General features: G+C 41.0%; 1 protein-coding gene across 3 annotated transcripts in view; it reads left to right on the forward strand.

The window, feature by feature from the left end:
• LOC124147718 overlaps window positions 1-17,462 on the forward strand; it is a 166,616-nt gene that overhangs the window by 138,248 nt on the left and 10,906 nt on the right. For 2 of the 3 annotated variants that reach the window (XM_048381166.1, XM_048381167.1), the window contains exon 2: window positions 11,928-12,059. The gene's annotated coding sequence lies outside the window, so the exon portion shown is untranslated. Of the gene's footprint in view, window positions 1-11,463; window positions 12,060-17,462 lie in introns of those variants that run through there. The other variant, XM_046518457.2, reaches the window with a different exon arrangement.

Raw genomic sequence — 17,462 nt, forward strand, 5'->3', positions numbered from 1 at the left:
AGGAAGATAGTATATAGCACTAGCACATTGGTTCATCAGTCGACGATACAGAGATAGGTATAAAGCAGTAGCACATTGGTTCATGCAGTCGACGATATAGGAGGGTGGTATACAGCAGTAGCACATTGGTTCATCAGTTGACGATACAGAGATAGGTACATAGCAGTAGCACATTGGTTCATCAGTTGACAATACAGAGATAGGTACATAGCAGTAGCACATTGGTTCATCAGTCGACGATATAGGAGGGTGGTATATAGCAATAGCACATTGTCTCAATCAGTTGACAATACAGGAGGATAGTATATAGCAGTAGCACACAGGTTCATCAGATGACGATACAGAGATAGTTACATAGCGCTAGAACATTGGTTCATCAGTCGACGATATAGGAGGGTGGTATATAGCACTAGCACATTGGTTCATCAGTTGATGATACAGAGATAGGTACAAAGCAATAGCACATTGGTTCATCAGTCGACGATATAGGAGGGTGATATATAGCAGTAGCACATTGGTTCATCAGTCGACGATACTGGAGGGTGGTATATAGCAGTAGCTAATTGGTTCATCAGTCGACGATATAGGAGGGTGGTATATAGCAGTAGCTAATTGGTTCATCAGTCGACGATATAGGAGGGTGGTATATAGCAGTAGCTAATTGGTTCATCAGTCGACGATATAGGAGGGTGGTATATAGCAGTAGCACATTGGTTCATGCAGTTGACGCTATAGGAGGGTGGGAAATAGCAATAGCACATTGGTTCATGCAGTTGAGGATATAGGAGGGTGGTATATAGCAGTAGCACATTGGTTCATCAGTTGACGATACAGAGATAGGTACATAGCAGTTAGCATTTTGGTTCATCAGTCGACGATACTGGAGGGTGGTATATAGAATAGCACATTGGTTCATCAGTCGACGATATAAGAGGGTGGTATATAGCAGTAGCACATTGGTTCATGCAGTTGACGCTATAGGAGGGTGGGAAATAGCAATAGCACATTGGTTCATGCAGTTGAGGATATAGGAGGGTGGTATATAGCAGTAGCACATTGGTTCATGCAGTTGACGATACATGAGATAGGTAGATAGCAGTATCACATTGGTTCACCAGTCTACGATACTGGAATGTGGTATATAGCAGTAGCACATTGGTTCATCAGTTGACGAAATAGGAGGGTGGTATTTTGCAGTAGCACATTGGTTCATGCAGTTGAGGATATATGAGGGTGGTATATAGCAGTAGCACATTGGTTCATCAGTCGACGATACAGGAGGGTGATATGTAGCAATAGCACATTGGTTCATCAGTTGGGTTGGAATATGTCAGATTAATTGTATTATTATTACAGGATACAGGAGGATATCAGTATTTCCTTGGTTAAATGGACGGTGACACGTGCCAGTGGAGAATATAGGGAGATTAACTGTAGGTATTGTCAGTGTAGAATGTATGGTAGATTCACTGGGAGTAGTGTCAGTGTAGGACGTGAGGGGAATTAACTGGGAGTAGTTTGAGTGTAGGATGTTAGGGAGATTAACTGTAGGTGTTGTCAGTGTAGAATGTTTGGGAGATTACTTGTAGGTATTGTTAGTGTAGGATGTGAAGGGGAATAACTGGGATTAGTGTCAGTGTAGGATGTTATGGAGATTAACTGGGAGTAGAGTCAGTGTAGGATGTTAGGGAGATTAACTGTAGGTATTATCAGTGTAGAATGTTTGGGAGATTAACTGGGATTAGTGTCAGTGTAGGATGTTAGGAAGATTAACTTTAGGTATTGTCAGTGTAGGATGTGAGGGGGAATAACTGGGAGTAGTGTCAGTGTAGGATGTTTGGGAGATTAACTGGGAGTAGTATCAGTGTAGGATGTTAGGAAGATTAACTGTAGGTATTGTCAGTGTAGGATGTGATGGGGAATAACTGGGACTAGTGTCTGTGTAGGATGTTAGGGAAATTAACTAGGGGTAGTGTCAGTGTAGGGTGTTAGGGAGATTAACTGTATGTATTGTCGGTGTAGAATGTTTGGGAGATTAACTGTAGGTATTGTCAGTGTAGGATGTGAGGGGTTATAACTGGGAGTATTGTCAGTGTAGGATGTTAGGGAGATTAACTGGGAGTAGTGTCAGTGTAGGATGTTAGGGAGATTACTTGTTGGTATTGTCAGTGTAGGATGTGTGGGGGAATAACTGGGAGTAGTGTTAGTGTAGGATGTTAGGGAGATTAACTGTAGGTATTGTCAGTGTAGGATGTGAGGGAGATTAACTGTAGTTATTGTCAGTGTAGGATGTTAGGGGGTAACTAGGAGTAGTGTCAGTGTAGGATGTTATCTAGATTAACTGCAGGTATTGTCAGTGTAGGATGTTAGGGAGATTAACTGTAGGTATTGTCAGTGTAGAATGTTTGGGAGATAACTTTTAGGTATTGTTAGTGTAGGATGTGAAGGGGGGTAACTGGGAGTAGTGTCTGTGAAGGATGTTAGTGGTGATTACTTGTTGGTATTGTCAGTGTAGAATGTTTGGGAGATAACTTGTAGGTACTATTAGTGTAGAATGTGAGGGGGAATAACTGGGAGTAGTGTCAGTGTAGGATGTGAGGGGGAATAACTGGGAGTAGTGTCAGTGTAGGATGTTAGGGAAAGTAACTTGGAGTGGTGTCAGTGTAGGATGTTAGGGAGATTAACTGGGAGTAGTGTCAGTGTAGGATGTAAGGGAGATTAACTGGGAGTAGTGTCAGTGTAGGATGTTAGGGAGATTAACTGGGAGTAGTGTCAGTGTAGGGTGTGAGGGAGATTAACTAAGAGTAGTGTCAGTGTAGGATGTTAGGGAGGTTAACTTGGAGTAGTGTCAGTGTAGGGTGTTAGAGAGATTAACTGGGAGTAGTGTCAGTGTAGGGTGTTACGGAGTTTAACTTGGAGTGGTGTCAGAGTAGGATGTGAGGAAGATAACTGGTAGGTATTGTCAGTGTAGAATGTTAGGGAGATTAACTGTAGGTATTGTCAGTGTAGGGTGTTAGGGAGATTAACTGGGAGTAGTGTCAGTGTAGGGTGTTAGAGAGATTAACTGGGAGTAGTGTCAGTGTAGGGTGTGAGGGAGATTAACTGGGAGTAGTGTCAGTGTAGGATGTGTGGGAGATTAACTGGGAGTAGAGTCAGCTTAGGATGTAAGGGAGATTAACTGGGAGTAGTATCAGTGTAGGATGTGAGGGAAAGTAACTGGGAATAGTGTCAGTGTAGGATGTTAGGGAGTTTAACTGGGAGTAGTGTCAGTGTAGGATGTGAGGGAGATTAACTGGGAGTAGTTTCAGTGTAGGGTGTTAGGGAGATTAACTGGGAGTAGTGTCAGTTTAGGGTGTTAGAGAGATTAACTGGGAAGAGTGTCAGTGTAGGATGTGAGGGAAAGTAACTTGGGGTAGTGTCAGTGTAGGATGTTAGGGAGATTAACTGGTAGGTAGTGTCAGTGTAGGGTGTTAGGGAGATCAACTGTAGGTATTGTCAGTGTAGGATGTGAGGGAAAGTAACTTGGAGTAGTGTCAGTGTAGGATGTTAGGGAGATTAACTGGGAGTAGTGTCAGTGTAGGATGTGAGGGGGAATACTTGGGAATAGTGTCAATGTAGGATGTTAGGGAGATTAACTGTCATTAGTGTCAGTGTAGGATGTTTGGGTGATTTCTTGTTGGTATTGTCAGTGTAGGATGTTTGGGAGATTACTTGTAGGTATTGTCAGTGTAGGATGTGAGGGGGAATAACTGGGAGTAGTGTCAATGTAGGATGTTAGGGAGATTAACTGTCAGTAGTGTCAGTGTAGGATGTTTGGGAGATTACTTGTTGGTATTGTCAGTGTAGGATGTTTGGGAGATTACTAGTAGGTATTGTTAGTGTAGGATGTGAGAGGGAATAACTGGGAGTAGTGTCAATGTAGGATGTACGGGAGATTAACTGGGAGTAGTGTCAGTGTAGGATGTGAGGGAAAGTAACTTGGACTAGTGTCAGTGTAGGATGTTAGGGAGATTAACTGGGAGTAGTGTCAGTGTATGATGTTAGGGAGATTAACTGGGAGTAGTGTCAGTGTAGGATGTGAGGGAAAGTAACTTTGGGTAGTGTCAATGTAGGATGTTAGGGATATTAACTGGGAGTATTTTCAGTGTAGGAAGCAAGGGAAATTAACTAAGAGTAGTGTCAGTGTAACGTGTAAGGGAGGTGTCGTGTTCCTGGGATACCTGTTCATTATGGAAAGTAGTTTGAAGCTTGTCTGGTTGTTGGCCAGACGTCACGTGAGCAAACCTTGCGATATCCTTCCAGAACCTACAGTCCACGCCAAGCGATTATCTCTGTTGTGTTTGCTTGTACGTCATGATGACACCTCCCTCTGTGTCGCTCTGCTCCAGTACATGTGAAGGATTTGCAAAGAACTTCTTTAGGTTTAGGTTTTGTTCATCTTCTCTGGAATAACGCGTAAACTGTTTCACAAGACACAGGGGTTTTGAACTTAATATTTGTTTTTCAATTGCTCATAAAACTCATGAGTAGAAAGTATTGATTTTGTCCTTCCACTAGCTCTGTGTATAATGTTTTCGCGTAATATGTCCGCAGACTGATATAACTTAGACTGGCTGAAGCAGAGCGGTATATCAGTGTAACGACACATAACGTCGCTATTTCACTGCATGTACACTTCCTAAATAACAGCTGCATGGGTTTCCGCAAACCTGTTGTTTATGTTGTACATTTCAATTCCGACCCTATTGTCATAAACCAAGGACTAAAACAACGCCGTGTCTTCCCCATTCGGCTTCTCTTTACTTTAAATAAATCTCGTCCTGCCTGTCCCGATCGATATACTTGGTGACACTGTTTCACCTTTGTACAATTCATTTCCTTCTGTGGACTCGCTCAGCTAGGCATGGAATGATTTGCTGTGTGCTCGCATGTGCCGCGGCTCCTTCATCACGACGAGGTTAAAGATGCTGGCGCTGACTCTGCAGCCCACTCTCATTAGGATTTCTCCCCACCCAGTCGGCGCACGCGCTCGTTATTGCCTGTGCGTGTGTAGTATGGACTTTCTTCGTTTAAAAGAGTTATCTGTCCACTCAGGAAATATGATTGGAAAGACTAAGGATTTAAATGTTCCTTCCAACTGAGCGGACCTACCTGATATTTCCTATCATTCTTCACTTATTTTTGGACAGGTACGAGAATATCTATCTTGATAAATTAAGCATGCCTTTATCAGACTACAAGACCCCAATCATCCGAGTCCGCGAAATGTCTTTGATACATATTATTATAAGATAGTATGAGTGTACTGTCTGGGGGTAACGTATGTCTACATGCGTGTACTGGCTGGGTGTGCGTAATGGCTGGTGGTAGCGTGTGTCTACATGTGTGTACTGACTGGGGGTAACGTGTGTCTACATGTGTGTACTGGCTCGGGGTAACGTGTGACTACATGCGTGTACTGACTGGGGGTAACGTGTGACTACATGTGTGTACTGACTGGTGGTACCGTGTATCTACATGTGTGTACTGACTGGGGGTAACGTGTGACTACATGTGTGTACTGACTGGGGGTAACGTGTGACTACATGCGTGTACTGACTGGTGGTAGCGTGTGTCTTCATGCGTGTACTGACTGGGGGTAACGTGTGACTACATGTGTGTACTGGCTGGGGGTAACGTGTGACTACATGTGTGTACTGACTGGGGGTAACGTGTGACTACATGTGTGTACTGACTGGTGGTAGCGTGTGTCTTCATGCGTGTACTGACTGGGGGTAACGTGTGATTACATGTGTATACTGGCTGGGGGTGACGTGTGTTTACATGTGTGCACTGGCTGGGGGTAATGTGTGTCTACATGTGTATACTGGCTGGGGGTAACGTGTGTTTACATGTGTATACTGGCTGGGGGTAACGTGTGTCTACATGTGTGTACTGGCTGGGGGTAACGTGTGTCTACATGTGTGTACTGGCTGGGGGTAATGTTTGTCTACATGTGTGTACTGGCTGGGGGTAATGTTTGTCTACATGCGTGTACTGGCTGGGGGTACCGAGTGTTTACATGTGTGCACTGGCTGGGGGTAACGTGTGTCTACATGTGTGTACTGGCTGGTAGTAGCGTGTGTCTACATGTGTGTACTGACTGGTAGTAGCGTGTGACTACATGTGTGTACTGGCTGGTAGTAGCGTGTGTCTACATGTGTGTACTGACTGGTAGTAGCGTGTGTCTACATGCGTGTACTGGCTGGGGGTAACGTGTGTCTACATGTGTGTACTGGCTGGGGGTAACGTGTGTCTACATGCGTGTACTAACTGGTGGTAGCGTGTGTCTACATGCGTGTACTGACTGGGGGTAACGTGTGACTACATGTGTGTACTGGCTGGGGGTAACGTATGTCTACATGCGTGTACTGACTGGTGGTAGCGTGTGTCTACATGCGTGTACTGACTGGGGGTAACGTGTGACTACATGTGTGTACTGCCTGGGGGTAATGTGTGTCTACATGTGTATACTGGCTGGGGGTAACGTGTGTTTACATGTGTATACTGGCTGGGGGTAACGTGTGTCTACATGTGTGTACTGGCTGGGGGTAATGTTTGCCTACATTTGTGTACTGGCTGGGGGTACAGTGTGTTTACATGTGTGCACTGGCTGGGGGTAATGTGTGTCTACATGTGTGTACTGGCTGGAGGTAATGTTTGTCTACATGCGTGTAGTGGCTTCGGGTACCGTGTGTTTACATGTGTGCACTGGCTGGGGGTACCGTGTGTCTACATGTGTGTACTGGCTGAGGGTAACGTGTGTCTACATGTGCGTACTGGCTGGGGGTACCGTGTGTTTACATGTACGTACTGGCTGGGGGTAGCGTGTGTCTACATGTGTGTACTGGCTGGGGGTACCGTGTGTTTACATGTGTGCACTGGCTGGGGATACCGTGTGTCTACATGTGTGTACTGGCTGGGGGTAACGTGTGTCTACATGCGTGTACTGACTGGTGGTAGCGTGTGTCTACATGCGTGTACTGACTGGGGGTAACGTGTGACTACATGTGTGTACTGGCTGGGGGTAATGTGTGTCTACATGTGTATACTGGCTGGGGGTAACGTGTGTTTACATGTGTGCACTGGCTGGGGGTACCGTGTGTCTACATGTGTGTACTGACTGGGGGTAACGTGTGTCTACATGTGTATACTGGCTCGGGGTAACGTGTGTCTACATGTGTGTACTGGCTGGGGCTACCGTGTGTTTACATGTGTGCACTGGCTGGGGGTACCGTGTGTCTACATGTGTGTACTGGCTGGAGGTAACGTGTGTCTACATGGGTGTACTGGCTCGGGGTAACGTGTGACTACATATGTGTACTGGCTCGGGGTAGCGTGTGACTACATGTGTGTACTGGCTTGGGGTAGCGTGTGTCTACATGTGTGTACTGACTGGGGGTAACGTGTGTCTACATGCGTGCACTGGCTTGGGGTAACGTGTGACTACATGCGTGTAGTGGCTGGGGGTACCGTGTGTTTACATGTGTGTACTGGCTGGAGGTAACGTGTGTCTACGTGTGTGCACTGGCTGGGGGTAACGTGTGACTACATGCGTGTACTGGCTGGGGGTACCGTGTGTGTACATGTGTGTACTGGCTGGGGGTAACGTGTGTCTACATGTGTGTACTGGCTCGGGGTAGCGTGTGACTACATGTGTGTACTGGCTGGAGGTAACGTGTGTCTACGTGTGTGCACTGGCTGGGGGTAACGTGTGTCTACATGTGTGTACTGGCTCGGGGTAGCGTGTGACTACATGTGTGCACTGGCTGGGGGTAACGTGTGACTACATGTGTGTACTGGCTGGGGGTAGCGTGTGTCTACATGTGTGTACTAACTGGGGGTAACGTTTGTCTATATGTGTGTACTGGCTGGGGGTAGCGTGTGACTACATGTGAATACTGGCTTGGGGTAGCGTGTGACTACATGTGTGTACTGGCTGGGGGTACCGTGTGTTACATGTGTGCACTGGCTCGGGGTAACGTGTGACTACATGTGTGTTCTGGCTGGGGGTAGCGTGTGACTACATGTGTGTACTGGCTGGGGGTACCGTGTGTTTACATGTGTGCACTGGCTCGGGGTACTGTGCATCTGAACAAGAATAATACCATGTGTGCGCAGGTCGGGGTCCGTATGAAGCTTTCGATATCATCCATGAAGATCCGAAGCTGTTAAGCGCATTTTAGCTTTGGGCATTATGTATCTACGTGTAACACCGAGTAATAAAAACTACTAGTTTATGGAAACTTGTTTAATCGCTCAAGGCTGCCACAGTTTGACTACGTATACAACAGCTACTATTGGTATTGAATTGAACGACGGCGGTGTTTAGGAATACTTCTCCCCCGAGCGTCAGCAGACATTGGTCAGCGTCTGGCAGGATGCTGTCTCGTGGGCGATATTAAACCATTCTTGATATTGCGACAGTCTTTAACGCGGCAGAGAGCCACTTTCAAAGACAACAAATAGCGAAGTACATTGATGAATATTATATATTTATTCCCTGCCGATCTCACACATGCAAATGTTCTTTTAGACTAGGGATACACATGCTGGACATGAAATCTAACACAATGTATGCAGGTTCCGTTATCAATACTCATTTAGAATCCAAAAGGACCATGAGAGCTGGACCACCAAGACGAGAAAGAAGTTGAATTCCCTTAGAAATATTGGAGTAAGAGCAGGAGGTCTGAACCCAGTCTGTTGTGTGAACATATGGCGAAATTAATGGAGGCAATATAGATCATCCAGTCATTTATTCATTCATTTATTATAAACTCTACAGGCATCACATATACACACATCACATATACAACCTGTACACACATCACATATAAAACATATACACACATCACATATGTAATCTGTACGCACATCACATATATAACATGTACACACATCACATATATAACCTGTACACACATCACATATAAAACATATACACACATCACATATGTAATCTGTACGCACATCACAGATATAATATGTACACACATCACATATATAACCTGTACACACATCACATATAAAACATATACACACATCACATATGTAATCTGTACGCACATCACATATATAACATGTACACACGTCACATATACAACCTGTACACACATCACATATGTAATTTGTACGCACATCACATATATAACATGTACACATATCACATATGTAACCTGTACACACATCACATATTAAACATGTTCACACATCACATATATAACCTGTACACACATCACATATATAGCATGTACACACATCACAAATATAACATGTACACATATCACAGATATAACCTGTACACACATCACATATTAAACATGTTCACACATCACATATATAACCTGTACACACATCTCATATATAACCTGTATACACATCACATATATAACCAGTACACACATCACATATGTAACCTGTACACACATCACATATATAACAAGTACACATATCACATTTATGACCTGTACACACATCACATATAAAACCAGTACACACATCACATATGTAGCATGTACACACATCACATATATAACATGTACACATATCACATATGTAACCTGTACACACATCACATATATATCCTGTACACACATCACACATATAACATGTACACACATCACATATATAACCTGTACACACATCACATATATAACTTGTACACACACACATATATATATAACCTGTACACACATCACATATATAACCTGTACACACATCACATATATAACTTGTACACACACACATATATATATAACCTGTACACACACACACAGACACATCACATATATAACCTGTACACACATCACATATATGACCGGTACACACATCACATATATAGCCAGTACACACATCACATATATAACCTGTACACACATCACATATATGACCTGTACACACATCACATATATAGCCAGTACACACATCACAAATATAACATGTACACATATCACAGATATAACCTGTACACACATCACATATTAAACATGTTCACACATCACATATATAACCTGTACACACATCTCATATATAACCTGTATACACATCACATATATAACCAGTACACACATCACATATGTAACCTGTACACACATCACATATATAACAAGTACACATATCACATTTATGACCTGTACACACATCACATATAAAACCAGTACACACATCACATATGTAGCATGTACACACATCACATATATAACATGTACACATATCACATATGTAACCTGTACACACATCACATATATATCCTGTACACACATCACACATATAACATGTACACACATCACATATATAACCTGTACACACATCACATATATAACTTGTACACACACACATATATATATAACCTGTACACACATCACATATATAACCTGTACACACATCACATATATAACTTGTACACACACACATATATATATAACCTGTACACACACACACAGACACATCACATATATAACCTGTACACACATCACATATATGACCGGTACACACATCACATATATAGCCAGTACACACATCACATATATAACCTGTACACACATCACATATATGACCTGTACACACATCACATATATAGCCAGTACACACATCACATATATAACCGGTACACACATCACATATATAACATGTACACATATCACATATATAACCTGTACACACATCACATATATAACCTGTACACACATCACATATATAACTTGTACACACACACACATATATATAACCTGTACACACACACACAGACACATCACATATATAACCTGTACACACATCACATATATGACCGGTACACACATCACATATATAGCCAGTACACACATCACATATATAACCGGTACACACATCACATGTATAACCTGTACACACATCACATATATAACCTCTATACACAGCACGTATATATCACGTTCACGCATTATTTTTATATGCGCGAATTGCTGCAACATAGGCTATGCGGAGTTAAGCAATAATAACTCACATATTTGAAATGCATAGGCATCACTTATATAACATATGTACGCGACACGTTTTGGCGCCAATATTGGTCAATCACCATATGCATCCTACATGTAGAACCCACACAGAATGGTATGGTGTTTGAAAGTATTCGTTTTCTACAATTGCATTAGTTACTCCAAATTGTTTTATTTACCATGTGTATTGCATACATGCCCTCGACATATACTTCCCTCTGTGACTCCTGCGGAATAATGAATATTTCATGTTTGTGTATGAGTGATACTTTGCTGATATGAGACCAAGTATGAAATATTCATCACACAATTTCTAGGTCTCCCTGTTTCCATGTTACCTATGAGATAAAGGTACTTCTACTGCTGCTGTAAGTCAGCATGTTGATACATGGGAGACTGGCGATCAATTGCTGGCGGCGTGCTGGTGCTTCTTTCCATGCGCCCTCGTGTGATAATTTAAGGGCGTTGAAGATTACTATATTGGGAATATGCTGTTCAACGACAAACACTTTACATTTGTCGACGATTAAAAAGAGCTAATAAATTAGTGTGAAGAAGTACACATCAATAACGGGAGTTAGTTTACAGTTGAGAGTGTGAAATCTCCTCGACCTATCAGCTGCGAGACGGCGTGTACTGATAGAGTAGCGGGCCATTCACATTTCTATTGTTTCACTGGATGGCGTCGTGACAAAAAAGTCGCTATTGAGACTTTAGCCATACTCAAACACAGGACCATTAAACCTCGGAAACAATGCTCTCGTCGTCTTGCCTTTCTAACTGTTGTTTCACTGATGCCGTGTATAATGACAGAATAAGCGGACTCTGAGATTGTTGCGTGTAATGGATGACGAGTTAAGCCAATATTTGTATATGCGTTATAGCAGCAGCGGACACTCTGTGTTACAGTTCTGGCGGCGTCTTTCATCGCCATGTTGAGGTATGCGGACTAAGGCGACTACTGTGAGCAGCTGATGTTGACGACGCCCGGAGCAGGCACTTTACCCCCACCTTTACACCCAGCACATCACGCTACTTCAGGTACGTTCTCTATTATCACAGTACGTTGGAACACAGCTACCATGTACACACCTTTGTGTAGCGCCATCACAAGCATTTGACACAACCTAAACAAATTGTTGTACATGTTTATTAAGGTACGATGTTATAAATACATGACGAAATATTCAGCACTAATAAAGACGTTGATGATGGGATCCACGCTCGAGCACTACTTGCATATGACGTATCAACTTCTTTAAACAAGGCAATTCTCGAACATATCACGTCACAACATTTTTGAACTTGACACCTCAACTAACATATGGCGTTTACGTCTTTTAGCATAACACATAAACTTACATTTGGCTTTTACAACATTTTTAAACATGACACCTCTACTTACATATGGCGTTTACAACATTTTTAGACATGACACCTCAACTTACATATGACGTTTACAACATTTTTAAACATGACACCTCTACTTACATATGGCGTTTACAACATTTTTAAACATGACACCTCCACTAACATATGGCGTTTACAACATTTTTAAACATGACACCTCTACATACATATGACGTTTACAACATTTTTAAACATGACAACTCTACTTACATATGGCGTTTACAACATTTTTAAACATGACACCTCAACATACATATGGCGTTTACAACATTTTTAAACATGACACCTCTACTTACATATGGCGTGTACAACATTTTTAAACATGACACCTTTACTTACATATGACGTTTACAACATTTTTAAACATGACACCTCTACTTACATATGGCGTTTACAACATTTTTAAACATGACACCTCAACATACATATGGCGTTTAGAACGTTTTTAAACATGACACCTCTACTTACATATGGCGTTTACAACATTTTTAAACATGACACCTCAACATACATATGGCGTTTACAACATTTTTAAACATGACACCTCTACTAACATTTGGCGTTTACAACATTTTAAAACATGACACCTCATCTGGCATTTGGCGTTTACAACATTTTTAAACATGACACCTCTACTTACATATGGCGTTTACAACATTTTTAAACGTGACACCTCTACTTACATATGGCGTTTACAACATTTTTAAACGTGACACCTCTACTTACATATGGCGTTTACAACATTTTTAAACATGACACCTCTACTTACATATGGCGTTTACAACATTTTTAAACATAACACCTCTACTTACATATGACGTTTACAACATTTTTAAACATGACACCTCTACTAACATATGGCGTTTACAACATTGTTATGCATGAGACCTCAACTTACATATGACGTTTACAACATTTTTAAACATGACACCTCTACTTACATATGGCGTTTACAACATTTTAAGACATGACACCTCAACTTACATATGGCGTTCACAACATTTTAAAACATGATACCTCTACTTACATATGGCGTTTACAACATTTTCAAGCATGACATCTCAACTTACATATGGCGTTTACAACATCTTTCAATATGACACCTGAGCTTGCATATGACGTTAACTACATTTTTAAACATGACACCTCTACTTACATTTGGCGTTTACAACATTTTTAAACATGACACCTCTACTTACATATGGCGTTTACAACACTTTTAAACATGACACCTCAACTTACATTTGGCGTTTACAACATTTTTAAACGTGACACCTCTACTAACATATGGCGTTTACAACATTTTAAAGCATGACACCTCAAATTACATATGGCGTTTACAACATCTTTCAATATGACACATGAGCTTGCATATGACGTTTGCGACATTCTTCAATATGACACCTTATCTCGCATAAGACGTTTACAATATTTTTAAACATGACACCTCTACTAACAGTTGGGGTTTATAAACATTTTAAAACATGACACCTCTACTTACATATGGCGTTTACAACATTTTTAAACATGACACCTCTACTTACATATGGCGTTTACAACATCTTTTAACTTGACACCTCAACTAACATATGGCGTTTACAACATCTTTAAGCATGACACCTCTACTTACATAGGACGTTTACAACATTTTTAAACATGACACCTCTACTTACATATTGCGTTTACAACATTTTTAAACATGACACCTCTACTTACATATGGCGTTTACAACATTTTAAAACATGACACCTCTACTTGCATATGGCGTTTACAACATTTCTAAACAAGACACCTTAACTTACATATGGCGTTTACATCTTTCAATATGACACCTGAACTTGCATATGACGTTGACAACATTTTTCAATATGGCACCTCTACTTAGATATGACGTTTATAACATTTTTCATTATGACACCTGAGCTTGCATATGACGTTTGCGACATTCTTCAATATGACACCTCATCTCGCATATGACGTTTACAACATCATTCAACATGACGCTTCAACTTACATATGGCGTTTACAACATCTTTAAGTATGACACCTCTACTTGCATGTGGCGTTTAAAACATTTCTAAACAAGACACCTTAACTAATATATGGGGTTTACATCTTTAAGCATGGCACATCTACTTGGATATGGCGTTTACAACATCTTTTAACTTGACACCTCAACTAACATATGGCGTTTACAACATCTTTAAGCATGATACCTCTACTTGCATATGACGTTTACAACATCTTTCAATATGACACCTGAACCTTCATATGACGTTTACAATATCTTTCAATATGACGTCTGAACTTACATATGACGTTTACAATATCTTTCAATATGGCACCTCTACTTACATATGACGTTTACAACAATTTTCATTATGACACCTGAGCTTGCATATGACGTTTGCGACATTCTTCAATATGACACCTCATCTCGCATATGACGTTTATAACATCTTTTAACTTAACAACTCTACTTACACCTGGTAGTACAGAACTTGTTAAACTACCCTTCTTAAGAATGCAACATTGACAGAGCGATCTGTAATTAATTGCACTTCACTAGTCCATCTGTTGGATAACAAAATATCAGGCCGGTATTGGGCCAATTTTGGATTTCGGGCATGAATAAGTTATCAATCCCATTTGTAAGACTGAATAGGGGATATGGAGTGACAACATGCTTGACTGGACTGCTGATACGTCCGGACCCTGATGGCGAGGGGTCGTGCTCATGCTAGTAACCACTGGTTTGACGTGCCGAGGAATTGCGTTTTAGGAATATAGTTGAATAAAATCATTCACACTGTGGCCACTATTCATTTTATTTTATCTTTCCTGTGGATGAAAAAATGCATACTTATTGATAATTACTAACCACCTTTAATGCGACTACCAGTTTATCAAGAATACTTTTTGATCAAATTAAAAAAAATATCAATGTTTGCAATTTTGTGTGCATCAAATATACTAATATAACCACTTACTTCTATGTCAGCTAATTAAAAAAACAACAACATAATGCTTCATATCTCATATAGTACAGGACGGTGTGAGAGAATATCTAACACAATATTTCATATTTCATAGTTGTGGTCGGTGTGAGAGTATGTCTAACACAATATTCTATATCTCACAATAATGGGCGGTTTGAGAGTATGTCTAACACAATATTCAGTATGTCTAACACAATATTCTATATCTCACAGTAATGGGCGGTGTGAGAGTATGTCTAACACCATACTTCTTATCTCACAGTAGTGGGCGGTGTGAGAGTATGTCTAACAAAATATTCTATATCTCACAGTAGTGGTCGGTGTGAGAGTATGTCTAACACAATATTCCATATCTCACAGTAATGGGCGGTGTGAGAATATGTCTAACACAATATTCTGTATCTCACAGTAGTGGGCGGTGTGAGAGTATGTCTAACACAATACTTAATATCTCACAGTAGTGGGCGGTGTGAGAGTATGTCTAACACAATACTTAATATCTCACAGTAGTGGGCGGTGTGAGAATATGTCTAACACAATACTTAATATCTCACAGTAATGGGCGGTGTGAGAGTATGTCTAACACAATACTTAATATCTCACAGTAGTGGGCGGTGTGAGAGTATGTCTAACACAATACTTAATATCTCACAGTAATGGGCGGTGTGAGAGAATGTCTAGCACAATACTTCATATCTCACAGTAATGGGCGGTGTGAGAGTATGTCTAACACCATACTTCATATCTCACAGTAGTGGGCGGTGTGAGAGTATGTCTAACACAATACTTAATATCTCACAGTAGTGGGCGGTGTGAGAGTATGTCTGACACAGTATTTCATATCCCATAGTCCAAGATTAAGATATGTTAAACAGGAAAATCACACATTTCAAATATTAAAGGGATATTTTACGTCGTCTTAAATTGGTGCACCAAAGGTTACAGTTCATCTACTATACACAAGCTTTCGAAATAGTTCCCGTGAAAGTGACACGTAAATATTTTATAGAGATAGTCAAAGCTGTAGTGAATTATTTACATGCTCACATCCGGTTTCTTAGCGGTTTGGCATTCCAGGTTGTTGTCGAGCTTTCTAAGGTTACGTGCGGTGTGCCTTGCGGGCTTCGCTCCAGAGACACTGTGTACAGGTTGAGAAAAGAGCTCTTCCGCTAGCAGTGCACCATCTCACTGAAACAATGGCCAACACGGTTGCCTCAAAGCGGATATTAGTGGGATCTTTGCTCTGTCGAATGTGTGCGAATTGAACCGAGCCGCGAGGTAATCGATACTGTAGCAGGAAAAAAATGCATATCTTCTTTTTTTTGTAGTTATTGATCGAGATCAGATTTTCTTTATAAATCATCGTTACAATGTCGCAATCTATCCCCACGAAGCTTTCAGTTGTTTGGTCCATGTTCAACTCCTTCTATTGCTGAATATATTTTTTTCCTGGTGTTATTTGGTTAAAGATCAGCAATTACTGTTTTTACACTTGGCGTTGTTGCTGGATGTGTTGTGTGAAAGGTTGGAAGTACCAATACGAAAATAACACCTTTCATTCAAGAGATATACATGTAGGTGTGCAGTGCTCTTACCCACTCACTACAGGAGACGTAGCACCTGGAACCTGAGAGCACGTGGAACTCATTAAGGTGTCGCACGGTTAAAAACAAAGTTATTACATAAAAGTTGCTGCTGTTGTTGTTGTACTCATGGGTTTGATATTCCACGAGAAACATCGTCTATATTCGCCTGAGAAGTTTTCAAATTGTTCATCCTTGGTGACTGAAAAAAATGTTATTACATGTTCCGGTTAGTAATGAAAACTACATTAGAAAAACCTAAACTGATAATATCCATGAATTTGCACAGATCACAACTAAATCAGTCCAACAGCCACACTATACCTTTAAGTAAGCATTTGAAACGAATAATAGTGTCCACAATGTAGATACAAAATGTTGACAATGAAAGCTTTTAAAAATACCTGTTTTCGCAGAAGTGAAGGATATCCGCTGATCTGCGTCAAGATTAT

The sequence above is a fragment of the Haliotis rufescens genome, unplaced genomic scaffold, assembly GCF_023055435.1.
Source record: "Haliotis rufescens isolate VD_foot unplaced genomic scaffold, xgHalRufe1.0.p SCAF_36, whole genome shotgun sequence".
Taxonomy (NCBI): domain Eukaryota; kingdom Metazoa; phylum Mollusca; class Gastropoda; order Lepetellida; family Haliotidae; genus Haliotis; species Haliotis rufescens.